This window comes from Haliotis rufescens, unplaced genomic scaffold, assembly GCF_023055435.1.
Source record: "Haliotis rufescens isolate VD_foot unplaced genomic scaffold, xgHalRufe1.0.p SCAF_16, whole genome shotgun sequence".
Classification (NCBI taxonomy): Eukaryota; Metazoa; Mollusca; class Gastropoda; order Lepetellida; family Haliotidae; genus Haliotis; species Haliotis rufescens.
In genome coordinates, this window is record NW_025963846.1 from 21,991,444 (window position 1) to 22,004,760 (window position 13,317).

The 13,317-nt window shown below is 38.8% G+C and overlaps 1 protein-coding gene across 8 annotated transcripts in view; it reads left to right on the forward strand.

Moving 5' to 3' along the window:
* The window catches only part of LOC124119254 (plexin A3-like), a 142,438-nt gene that overhangs the window by 55,377 nt on the left and 73,744 nt on the right, over positions 1–13,317 (forward strand). Inside the window, exon 1 of one of the 8 annotated variants that reach the window (XM_048396993.1) lies at positions 11,811–12,093. The exons of 6 other annotated variants lie outside the window; for them this stretch is intronic. The gene's annotated coding sequence lies outside the window, so the exon portion shown is untranslated. Of the gene's footprint in view, positions 1–11,810; positions 12,094–13,317 lie in introns of those variants that run through there. One more of the 8 variants, XM_048396995.1, reaches the window with a different exon arrangement.

Below are 13,317 nucleotides of genomic sequence, written 5' to 3' on the forward strand. Positions count from 1 at the left end.
CTTGTATGGAGTTAATTATGCATATCCGGTTACCCCTTGAAGACGTATCTTTGGGAATAAAATAAGATCATGGAAACTTGAAAAAATTTACATTGGAGGTCAGGGTATGAGCTCTGGGGGTTGGAAGGGTGGCAATATTTTTACTGTTAATTGTAACTTTTAACTTAGGCTGTTCTCATCTCCATGTTGAAGGAACCAATGTGACACATTGGCAATTGTTTCAAGATACAATCAAACTATTCCAAAACATGGAGCAGTTAAGGCTATGTTTTGTTTGTTTGTTTGTTTGTTGTTTTACGCCGCACTCAGCAATATTCCAGCTATATGACTGCAGTCTATAAATAATCGAGTCTGGACCAGACAATCAAGTGATTGATAAAATGAGCATCTATCCACGCAATTGGGATCAACTGATGAGACTCGCTGAATCATATCATATCCCTATTCCGTTGATCGATGCTCATGATGTCAATCACTGGATTGTCTGGTCCAGACTCGATTATTTACAGACTATTTTAGTAACAGTGTTCAAATGAAATAAAATTTGGATGGTAAGAACAATGTTAGCTTATTTTTTGTAACATTTTCATTTCATGTTTTAGTAACAAACAAAGCAGCACCTAATGCATTTATTGACATTTTAAATGTTATTTGTGGTGACTTACATAATGTGTGATGCGTGATCCCACACAAGCATAAATTCCTTAAAGCGAACTCAAGTCACTGATTGAGATGTAGCATGTTGCAATGTAAATAACATCAGACACCAAATATGGTATATAATTAAATACTGGCCCACCAATCAAAATGGCCAATATATGTCATGTTCCTGGTCCTGTAGAGTTTGGAGACGTAACTTGTATTGAAGATGTCCATCAATACAGTGTCATCTGTGGAGTGTTTCTGCTGATTTGTTTGCATGATGAAATATTAGTTCTTTAAATTATCATTTAAATTGAGCTTGAATTGTCTTTTAGAGTACCATAGAAATGTTGACTCCGTTGTATACCAAGTCAAGTGTGTGAATCAGATGCCGTGATCATCACTTCTACATGCATGTAGTACAGAAGTTCATAACTACATCCATATGCATTTTGTGATGATAAACGCAACTGAAAGTACAAGCCATCACCTTGCTTGCAAATGCAGGGGATATGATTGTTGTGTTTTTGCATCAGCTCTGTGGTATTTGATGCTGATGTATATTCCCTGCGCCATCCACAGGGTCGGGCCCTGGCTGCTCCCTGTCTAGACTTGCACAAGTCTTTTAGGCAATATTTATTAGTTTAAATCAGTTCTAGATCATGTAAATAATAAGAACAAGTTGTCCCTATAAGAGACTGGAGTCCTTCCACATATCTTGGCTTGCCTATTAGGAGGATAGAATTCCTACACATCCATGGACTTTTCTTTCAGTACAGCCTTGGAGCAAGGCTACTCCCTGTCCACCTGCATATTCTGTAAGGCAGACTCAACTCCACATACTGCCAGCAGCACACAACTCCTTGCAGTGTTTGTTCTGTGTGTAGGAAGTGCTGACAGATTTAGTCCCTTTTCTCTGTGTTGATAACATTCAGCTAGAATTACATCCATAAACAAAGACACTTTGAGGAACTTTTTGCTCTGTGTTAGCATCAAAGTGCATTGTCTCCAAGTCCCTCACACAAAATGTGGCAGCACTTTATGATCTGACTTCCATCTGTCTGACAATAAGTTATAGCATTGTAAACTGCAAAGAGCACAAATTCCATGTAAAATTCTATCTCTTTGCCTGTTATGGCCGAAGGGAATCAAAAATGGGGAGAATGTGTGGGGTTGTTTGGTGGTAGGCGAGTCCCTCCTTTCAAGATAAACTTGATCTGTAGCAGAATTGGCTATGTTTCCCCTTGTTTTGTTTGTGATTGAAGCATAGGATTTCTTCTGTGATCTTTCATCTTTTGTCTTTGTTTGTTGTTTGACACCGCACTCAGCAATATTCCAGCTATATGATGGCGGTCTGTAAATTGAGTCTGGACCAGACAGTCCAGTGATTGACATGAGTCATGAGCATCGATCCATGCCATTGGGATATGATGACCTGCTTCAACCAAGTCTGCGAGTCTGACCACCCGATCTCGTTAGTCGCCTCTTACGACAAGCATAGTCACCTTTAAAAGCAAGCATGGGGTGCTGATGACCTATTCTACCCAGGATCTTCACGGGTCCTGTAATCTTTCAGAACTGGAGTGAAGTTCAAGACGATTCCTGTATGCATGGGTGGCCCAGTCTCCTCAGGTGTTGCATTTGGCTGTGCAGAGTTGCCTCCCTTGGGCACGCCAAAAGCCTATTGTTGTGGGTTTGAATCTCGGTTCACCCTGATTGTTTTCAATTCGTCAGCACCATTCCTGTGCTGGTGAGTTTTACCTTATAGGTAACTGTCTGAAACCTACATCACTCCAGGCTTTCCTCCCCCACTTAGCTGTCATACCTTGATATAACTGGAATACTGTCAAACATTGCATTAATCCTAACTCCCTCATTCCTCATCTCCTATATGCACCATGAATTCACAAATCTGTGAAAATTTATTCTTAAGTGGCATTGGTATATTATCATTCCTAACAATATCCTGTCCAAATATTCCACAGTTTCTATATTAATACCAGACACGGATGTGGCGGAATCTGCTGTTTACTTATGTTCAGCTCATTATGATCCCGAACCACAGATTTACCTTGATTATGTCTCTAGTATTGTCAGCACCATTCCCATGCTCGTGTGGTAAACATTTAATATCTACTAGGGCTGGGACGGGTAACTTGGGTCGGGTGGGTACTGAGTAGGACCCGTGGTTAGTCACGTGATATATTGTTTAAGGACAAAAATGATCTGGAACACTATGGTTACACTACAGGTTACTAATGTTCGCATTTCTTTCTGACCGGACACATTTCTTCAGACTTTTATTTGTTTGAATAATGATAAAATCTACCTGACCAGATCTTTATAGTGTACCTCAATACTCTTTGCCAGGGCTCTGGTCAAACAATTCCCAATTGGACACTTTGTACCCATATCTTGAGACCTACAGCAGGTACCCGGGTATGGTTTGGTAAGAGTGGGGTGGGTACCCGGGTAATAAATTTGGACTCGTCCAAGACCTAATATCTACACCATGTTTTGCTTTCCTCCCACATAAAACTTACAAGCCGTGTTGTAAATGACATGCTGTCCAAAACAGTGACAAACAAAGGTAACTAACTCCCTCTGGCCTTGCTTCTGTGATATTTCATGTGGTCAGACATCTTTTGGACTTGACAACATTCAGAAAATAGAAGGCAGCTATTAATGAATGAAATTGTAGCCTGTTACTCTATTCACATGTATTGAGGTTGATAAAGATGAAAAATTACAAGTTCCTCCGTAGACAGTCTAAGTGATATTCATCATTTAGCTTTGACATTCATGAAGAAAAGACCTTAGAACTGTTATGGTGTTATGACGCCTTGATGGGAGCTTGTTCTGTAAGCCTTAAGTGTTCACACAGTGGAAGTTCTGTTTATTTAGCAAATCTGTGTTCTGATAAAGATCTCCATCACGGGACTGGTTAGTACTTTGACAGGCCATGACAGTTATCTACACCATGTTTAATAAGTAGGTAAACGAATACAGCCTATCTGATGTTACCAGTACAGCCTGTCTGATGTTACCATTTGGACAATGTTGTGTCCCACAAGGACATTGAGGGTTGGGGGGTGGAGGCAATGGTGGAGGGGTGTGTGTGAGGAGGGGTGTCCCAGCGGTGGGCTACCCGATACTCTCCAGACATTCAACCCTGTTATTACGGAGATAGGGAGGTCCAAGCTTCTGTCAAACTTCAGGTGGCATTCTCACAGCCATGCAGGTACAGACAGGGCAGCATTCTGAAACCTCACTTCAGACTGACAAACATGTCTGAGATATATGCTGAAAGGATATTTATTGTGTTTATGAGAACAACCAGTATCAGTTAGTACTCTACATTTCTGAATGAATCACTCCAAATACATTTGAGATCTGATCTTTTGCCAATTGTTCATTAAAAGAGTCCAACCTATTGTCTTGGTTCAGCTTGCACCAAACAGTTCACAGTCTGACTCCAATACTTACAGTGCTACAATCATGACTTCCTGGTCGACATTAGTTCCCTATAATTACCTCACACAGGCATACTGCTGGATGATGTCACACTGGTCGGGGATAGTAACGACAAGCAGATAGCTTCCAGTCAAAGTATGAAAACATTTGGTATATCAAGACCTACATTTGGAGCCTGTATTCGCTATCTCTGACCACTTTCTGTAACCATGCTTGATGTGACCTGGGCAAGTGAGATCACTTTGGAAGCTGCTGTTTCTCAAAGGGAATCTTAGACAGCTATTGATTTTCTGCACTGTCCTGAGACTAACATTTAGTTTAGTCTAACAGGAAAACATTCAATTTTTGGTTAGAAATGTCTTTCAATATGTAATAAAAAGAAGAATATTGTATTGTAGACTTGCCTGGGATTTTTCTAATCTTTCAGAATCTGCATGAGAGACTGTAAGACATCTAATGTATACTACTCAAAAGAAGTTAAGGATCACCCGATTCTTTCATATTACTACAGGTAATCTCTCATTTCAGAGCAGATTAACAATTGTAATATGAAAGAATCGATGATCCTTAACTTCTTTTGAGTAGTATAGTTGCCAAGTTGTTTGTGTGAACATTTTATACGTTTTCAATGCTAAATTTGAGACATACATATCAGGCATTATTATGCTTTAAAGTGTGATTGACCAATCAGAGCAGAACCACTGACCCTTAGACTAGCATTTAGTCTATGAAATCTTATATTACACAATACCCTTCTCTACTTATCTTCCTGATGTTGATTTCATATGTGGAATAGAGCAAGCTAGAGCTGGCTAGACTTGCTTTTGTATACATATCTAGATTGTTGTTTATTTTTCATAAAATAAATATATTCCATGGTGCAAGACTAACTGACCCCATATGAGCCCATATACTGTCAGTAGAAATCCAAGATGGCTGTTACTGACCTAATATGAGACAGTATGCCATCAGTAACAGCCATCTTGGATTTTCCAACACCCACCTCACATATTTCACATAAAAATTCTGGTACAGAAATTTGTTACTCGACACTGTTTTGTGTTTTATGTCATTAATTGTGATGTGCAAGGACATGCATTTTTAAAGAAATCACTTTCGTGACTTTATTGATACATATTGTAGAGAAGTCGACAAAGGAGGTCTGTTGAACAGACTGAAGGCTTCTGCAAATGATACTTTGCCAAAAGAAATGATGTTACCATTATTACAGCTAAAATAGATAGAATTTGTAGCTAATCCCCCAAAGAACAAAACAACTAACAGCAGCATACGTTAAGTGTCTGAATGAATAACCTCACAACGGAGTTCACTGATTTACAAACAGCAACATCATAGAACATACCGTAATATTGGATGACGTCACAAGGAATAGTGATGCCGATGACATCACAGGGTAATAGAACATATAGCAGCCAGTCGTTAGGATAAAGCGGGCTGCTGTCACTTTACTGTGGATTGCAGATTTCTGATAACTCTCCTTTTTCGCTAAAATACTTGTCTAAACGTTCACATTTAGTGTAAAATATATTCCATTGTTAACGTTTGTGTTCACATAAATGCATTGTATCTGAAACATATGTACTGGCCCTGTCATTTATATTTGTCAAGCTTTCATTTTACATGACACGTGCAATAAAGATACCAGATAGTGTAAACGTTTCGGCATAATAAATCTGTTGGTTTGTCTTTAGTTGCTGTATATGGTGTATTTACTTGCTGATGTCTTGCTGAATATTTTTCCCAAATATGACACACGGCAACTAAAGACACCATAACATCTACTTCTTATTCAACCTTTGAGGAATCGGGGTGAGAACATTGGTCCCCAACAACCGATACTTGTTGTAAGTGGTGACTGAATAGATTGGGTTTTGGGGTCAGGTGTGGGGACTTGGTTGATTGCAGGTCATCAGAATCCCAATTGTGTACATGCTGATGATGTCAATCACTGGATCGGCTGGTCCAGACTCAATTATTAACAGATGGCTATTATATGGCTGGAATATTGCCGAGTGCAGTGGTAAACAAACAACTCACTCAACACCTGGGCTTGATTCCCACTTGGAGCCATGCTAGTCTGTCTCAGTCCCTTAACCATATTATTTTCACTTTCACACGGTCCTTATTGTAATGCTATAGCTCTAAATGAAGCAAATCAAGATTTTCCTAAGGTTCTGAATCTCCCATCACACTGGGGTTTCCTTTTGTAGTTGCTTGTTTTTATCAAAGTTATGTCATTTCAGAGACTTAACGTGGGTCTAGTGCTATGCATCTCCCCTGATAGATATGGTTGGAATATGCCTAAATACAGTGTCTTACCAAACTTATTCTGCTTTCAACCTATTGTATGTAAATGACAAGGAATAATAGACTGGTAATGTATTCAGTTGATTCATAAACACATATTTAGGTCTAATAGTATTTCAAAATTGCAGCAACTGCCTTGTGAAAATCCTTTAAAACTGTTTCCAAGTGGAACTAAGTTTTATATTTCATTCATATTATAAGAGCTGTGGCAGTACTTCTCCAAGTGGATTGTGTCAGGGGTGTACATATGGTTTAGGGCCGACAGGTATGCAGGGAGAACCTGCTAAAATTTGGAAATGTAGGCCACAAGATCCTGAGATTTTACAAACACCATTATGGTAGACTGGAGCAGTTAAGTGGAGGGGTGGTCTCGCTGCTCTCACACATGCACACATTGCTGCAACACCAGGGTGCAGCTGCTACTTCAAAGCATGGGGATCCCTTATCAACTCATTGTGTCCGCTTCAAGTAACACTTTCTGTGGGGAATGGCCACGCACTTTGATGAACCATACGCAGCAGCTGTGACGACTTCTGTTGTTTAAAGATGTGCACATCTACATCTGTTTGATAATAAACACCTCTATGCTTTCATACAGAACACGAAACAGATTCTTCTGTTACGATGTATGTAACTTGTAGCTTCCTCGAGATGTACAAAATGTACCGTGATAGCTAGAGCGGGATGTTATGGATAATATACATCTATGTGGTAAGGTGATGATACAATACATATCTCAGTGGTAAGGTTGTTTTACATTGTATCGGTTCTCCAATGGAATGTATTCCAATATATGTTATCTTATCTTATTGATGGTAAGGTATGATATATTGAGAATACTGTACTCATTCTCGTTAGATACCATTTTTACAAATGGAGTTGACTTTCTATGGTAACTGACTGAGTAAAAATTAAAGCGATGTCAAATATCATAGAAGGTTCATGAGTTTTGTAAAAAATGGTATCTGACAAGAATGAGTGTGGTATTTTATTTATTACCCTTGTTAAATGTGTATTTTAGTGTCAATACTTAACAACTTTCATTTGTTAACAGGCCAAACTGAAAGTGATTGCAAATCTGGTTGTGCATGCATATTGATATATGCCCAAATATGGGCATTTTTTACATTTCTCTACATGCACATTAACAACATGTTCCTGCTGCTGTGTGTGCAAACATGACAGCACCCACACTCAAGATCTTTATTTTAGTATTTTTGTTTGTCATTCAAGTGCATTGTTATTAGTACGCAGGACGATTGTAAGAAAACTTAAATATATAAACAGTGCTACAATTTTAATCTCGGACCAAAAGTCGATCACTTGCATAATACCTGGATCCCAGCATCGCAGTCATAATGGTTTGTTCGGTTTCCATCATCTATCAGCTGAATTTATATCCTGTCTGTACCATTGTGCTAGCCAAAGATGTTAAAATTAACTGTATGATCCTATACTGAAGAAGTGAAAACCATTATCGATCAGGAGGTTATATGAAGTGTATATTGATGGTAAGGTTATGATATGAAATGTATATCGATGGTAAGGTTATATGAAGTGGATATTGATGGTAAGGTTATGGTATAAAATGTATATCGATGGTAAGGTTATGATATGAAATGTATATCAATGGCAAGGTCATGGTATAAAATGTATATTGATGGTAAGGTTATGATATGAAATGTATATCAATGGTAAGGTTATGATATGAAATGTATATCAATGGTAAGGTCATGGTATAAAATGTATATCGATGGTAAGGTTATCATATAAAATGTATATTGATGGTAAGGTTATGATATGAAATGTATATCGATGGTAAGGTTATATGAAGTGGATATTGATGGTAAGGTTATGATATGAAATGTATATCAATGGTAAGGTCATGGTATAAAATGTATATTGATGGTAAGGTTATGATATGAAATGTATATCGATGGTAAGGTTATGATGTGAAATGTATATCAATGGCAAGGTCATGGTATAAAATGTATATTTAATGTAAGGTTATGATATGAAATGTATATCAATGGTAAGGTTATGATATGAAATGTATATCAATGGTAAGGTTATGATATGAATTGTATATCGATGGTAAGGTTATGATATGAAAAGTATATCAGTGGTAAGGTTATGATATGGAATGTATATCGATGGTAAGGTTATGATATGGGATGTATATCGATGGTAAGGTCATGGAATAAAATGTATATTGATGGTAAGGTCATGGTATAAAATGTATATCGATGGTAAGGTTATATGATATGTTGATGGTAAGGTTATGATATGAAATGTATATATCAATGGTAAGGTTATGATATGGAATGTATATTGATGGTAAGGTCATGGTATAAAATGTAGATTGATGGTAAGGTCATGGTGTGATACATGAAAACTCCTCATGCTCAGGAACTTTTTGCCATTGCCAACGTGAAAGAGGCCATACGCATTTAGTATGGTTACAGAGCTATTTTAATTACTGTTAGTAATGAGTATTCAAGCACTCCTTTAACATGAGTATGGCTTTACACTTCAGTGAAAATCTTTCTTGCTCCAGCATTGAGACTAATTGTTTTGGATGGCACAGATTGTTACAACTGTATTGACACATGACCTCTCGACATGATACTCACAAGCCAGAATATAGAGACACTTCAGTGGATCCTTGTCAAGCCCAAGCAGACAGATTATTCTTTGTGTTCCTGATTTTCTGCAGCTGTATAATTGCAATTTAAGGAGGACATAAATGATTAGATAAATGAGTATTTGAATGTGTTAATTTGGATTTTCCCTTCAGAGAATTCCACGTTAGTTGTCAATGAAGTTTAATGTTAGCTGTCAATAAAGTTAAGTGCTATTTGCCATGTAATCTTGACAAATTTGCTATTTGTAATCATGACTAATTTAATTCTCGCAAATGACTGATTATCTTAATTGCATTTTATTTGTGTTGTGTATGGTACGGTATTGCAGTCATAACTTAAATTTCGTAAGTTTGAGACTTGATATTGTAGAACACTTGACTTAGGCCTATGCCCTAAGTTTCTCAAAACTTGATTGAAACTAGCATTCTGCAGGCAGGGAAATATCGCTGGTTTTCAGAGGGGAAAAAAAGTGTATAAAAAAGTAAATGCTGATGAAGAGTGCCATAAAAAAGTATATCTCCGTGAGATAAAGCAGTGCTGATTTCGCCGAGTGCAATTCTACCCATGGCTCTATTTATGCAATGCTAGGCTGAGCCTCAGCATCATACTTAACCCTTTCTGTTGAAGTGTCGTCAGTCCATGCAGAGCATATATTTAGTACAACAATCACATGCCCATTCCGCTTTCATCCCCTCCTCAGAACGCACCGCCTATGCTCATCCCCTCCTCAGCTCAAACAGCCTATGCTCATCTCTGCAGCTCGCACAGCCTATGCTCATCCCCTCCTCAGCTCGCACAGCCTATGCTCGTCCCTTCCTCAGCTCGCACAGCCTATGCTCATCCCCTCCTCAGCTCGCACAGCCTATGCTCATCTCTGCAGCTCGCACAGCCTATGCTCATCCCCTCCTCAGCTCGCACAGCCTATGCTCATCCCCTCCTCAGCTCGCACAGCCTATGCTCATCCCCTCCTCGGCTCACACAGCCTATGCTCATCCCCTCCTCAGCTCGCACAGCCTATGCTCATCCCCTCCTCAGCTCGCACAGCCTATGCTCATCCCCCCCTCAGCTTGCACAGCCAATGCTCATCTCTGCAGCTCGCACAGCCTATGCTCATCCCCTCCTCAGCTCGCACAGCCTATGCTCATCCCCTCCTCAGCTGGCACAGCCTATGCTCATCCCCTCCTCAGCTCACACAGCCTATGCTCATCCCCTCCTCAGCTCGCACAGCCTATGCTCATCCCCTCCTCAGCTCGCACAGCCTATGCTCATCCCCTCCTCAGCTCGCACAGCCTATGCTCATCCCCTCCTCAGCTCGCACAGCCTATGCTCATCCCCTCCTCAGCTCACACAGCCTATGCTCATCCTCTCCTCAGCTCGCACAGCCTATGCTCATCTCCTCCTCAGCTCGCACAGCCTATGCTCATCCCCTCCTCAGCTCGCACAGCCTATGCTCATCCTCTCCTCAGCTCGCACAGCCTATGCTCATCCCCTCCTCAGCTCGCACAGCTTATGCTCATCTCTGCAGCTCGCACATCCTATGCTCATCCCCTTCTCATCTCTTGACTTGAGGATTCCCTCATGGAGGTATTATCCCCCACCATGAAGTAGAAATGGATTACAGTAATTGGTGCTGTCCGTCTGTCCTTCCATCCGTCTGCATCATCTCGTTTCCAGAGCAGAACTAAAAAACCATGGGAGATAAAACTTGGCGCATAGATAGGTCTAGTGGTGAACTGGTGCCTTTTCATAGTTTGGAATTTTAAAAAAAAAAAAAAATTGAGTTTCCATGGCAACGATTTTTGACTTAGACAGAAAATGGCGGTATTGGCTGCAAATATGTGTATTTCATGCTTGTTTTTATCGAAACGTACACATAACTTCATTTCAGATACTTTGTGTTTGTCTTAAGTGACCAATGACTGTGGAGTACCTGCATGTGATTTTATCAAAACCAGTCAAGATGATAAAAAAAAGTTAAGTCAAGCTAGCAAAATTAATGTACTTTTATAAACAACAGAAATATATGAGAATTTATTGTGCAAAAAACAATTTCATGTTAGTCTGTAGGTCCATGTTGATATTTATTTGGAATTATATCAAAATCTTGTTGAATATAAACATTTGTAATTGCTTGATGTGATGTTATGGAGTTCATTGCAGAGGTATCTTAATCATTATACTTAACTGAGTTAAAATACTCAGGTGAGATAGTTATGTGAATTTCTTTGCTAAACCAGAAATGATCAGGTAGTCTAGTTTTTAAAATCATTTGTTTGCATGCTCAAGTTCAATTCTTTTTCTTAAGATTAATGAACAAAGAAATTAAACAAATTTTGGAGGTTAAATGTTTTTACTTCAAAACCACTCTTTCCAAAACCATACTCAAAGGTTGTCATGATAGCAAACAATCTGACATTTATACACCGGTGTCTGTATTACTAATTATGTTATAAAGGTTAAAGTGCTTGCATATCTTTACATACCAACTCACTCAATAGTCATTCTTAATTATTGAGGGTAAACAGCTAATGATTTGGAAGTGGTTAACCTGTCTGCCTCAGTCATGCTTACACCTTCAAAAGTTAAAAATAATTTGAGATTTAACCACTTAAGGGTTAATGCATTTGTCAGCAGCATACCTACAAATCCAGACTGTCAATAATCATCCAGTTTGAAGCAGATAAGGTTAACCAGTTACAAAGGGTTAACCCGTCTGCCTCAGTCACGTCTGCTGTGGATATAACTCAAACAGGCAGACGCACAACAAGTGAATGAAGTCTGCAGGACAAGACATTGAGCTGGGTGGGAGATTCTTCTCTTTGTCCTGCTGTAATTGCTTCAGAATAGATTGTAGGGGACAGTGTGGCCCCTCCTTGGTTTGGAGCAGCAGATAGGGTCTAGCCCCACATCCCAAGACTTGTCCTTTGGGAGATTACCAGCCATAGCTGAAGGATAGTTTACGATTTCTGGTGAGCTGTCTGTCCATGTGGTGATATTTGCTCTGGTAGGTGTCATGAATTTGTGTGTTTGTTTGTTGATTATGGCCTGCTATTGATGTTGGTAACAAGGCTTAATGAGAAATGGTAGTCGCGTACTGTCACTGACTATTTTTGCGAATCCTCTTCTTTTTGCAGGATGAATGGAAGGATGACTATTTGAGATGTGTTTCTCGTTTTTGACTAAAGCATCTTTTTTTTATCACACTGCTTTTGAAGTGCCTTAAGCTTCCAAGCATAATTGACTATCTCTGGTGTCTCAATTGCCTTTGTATTTATTATCCAAGTAATTTCAAAGTTTATCCAGTGATATGCCATAAAGCTCTTCTAAGCTAACTTAAATAGCACTATGGGTTTCCAATAAAGATATTTCAGTAGCCATGTTTCTCCACCCATGCTAGATATTTGTGTTAGCGATAAGAGAGCTTTGTAGTGAGTCAATATGGAGTATCCGTGTATATTTTGTTAGTTATGTGTATGACCTTAACAACATTTATACATGTGCTGTGTGTTGACTCAGCACTGTCTCATGCACTCATAATACATGTGGTTATTTTTACAGGAAAAAATAGCATAAATTGAATTTACATTAGCATTCTAATCTTTTGATGAAAATGCTTTAGAAGAACCAACCTCATCCAAAGATCATGAATAAGAAGATTCTTTTGATTTCTAAATATCTCCTTACATTCATAATATCAACAGCTTTTTGTGGATAGTTTATTTTAACACACATGATACAGAGAACATACTATTTTCTTGTATGTTGGTAAATTAAAAAGTATCACTTTGAAGTGGTCTGTGTTGCTCTGGTTAGAATGCCAGTTTTTTCTAAAAGGCTTCAGTTCAGAAGTTGCCTGAGACCTAACTGTGACAACTATAGTTAGCAATGTAGTTTTTGTTTCTGTCTATATCTGGTACCACTTGACATTTCCAACATAATGTATTTTCTCTATGCGTGACATTTATAGTAGAAAAAGAGTAGCATTCCCCTTTTCTGTTAACAATGTGGTTAAAATGCACCGCAAGGTAAATAAATATGACCATATTTGTGTAAAGGCATGCTTTCAAATGTTCAGTGCACAATGGTATAGTGGTCATAGTGTTCCTTACATTATATGTACATATACCTTCCACCAAAGGCTGCATTGCACATAATGTTCTGATTCACCAACCCAATTTGGGGGAATGGTGCCAACAGTGTTAATGTCCAAAAACTAGCAAATACAACC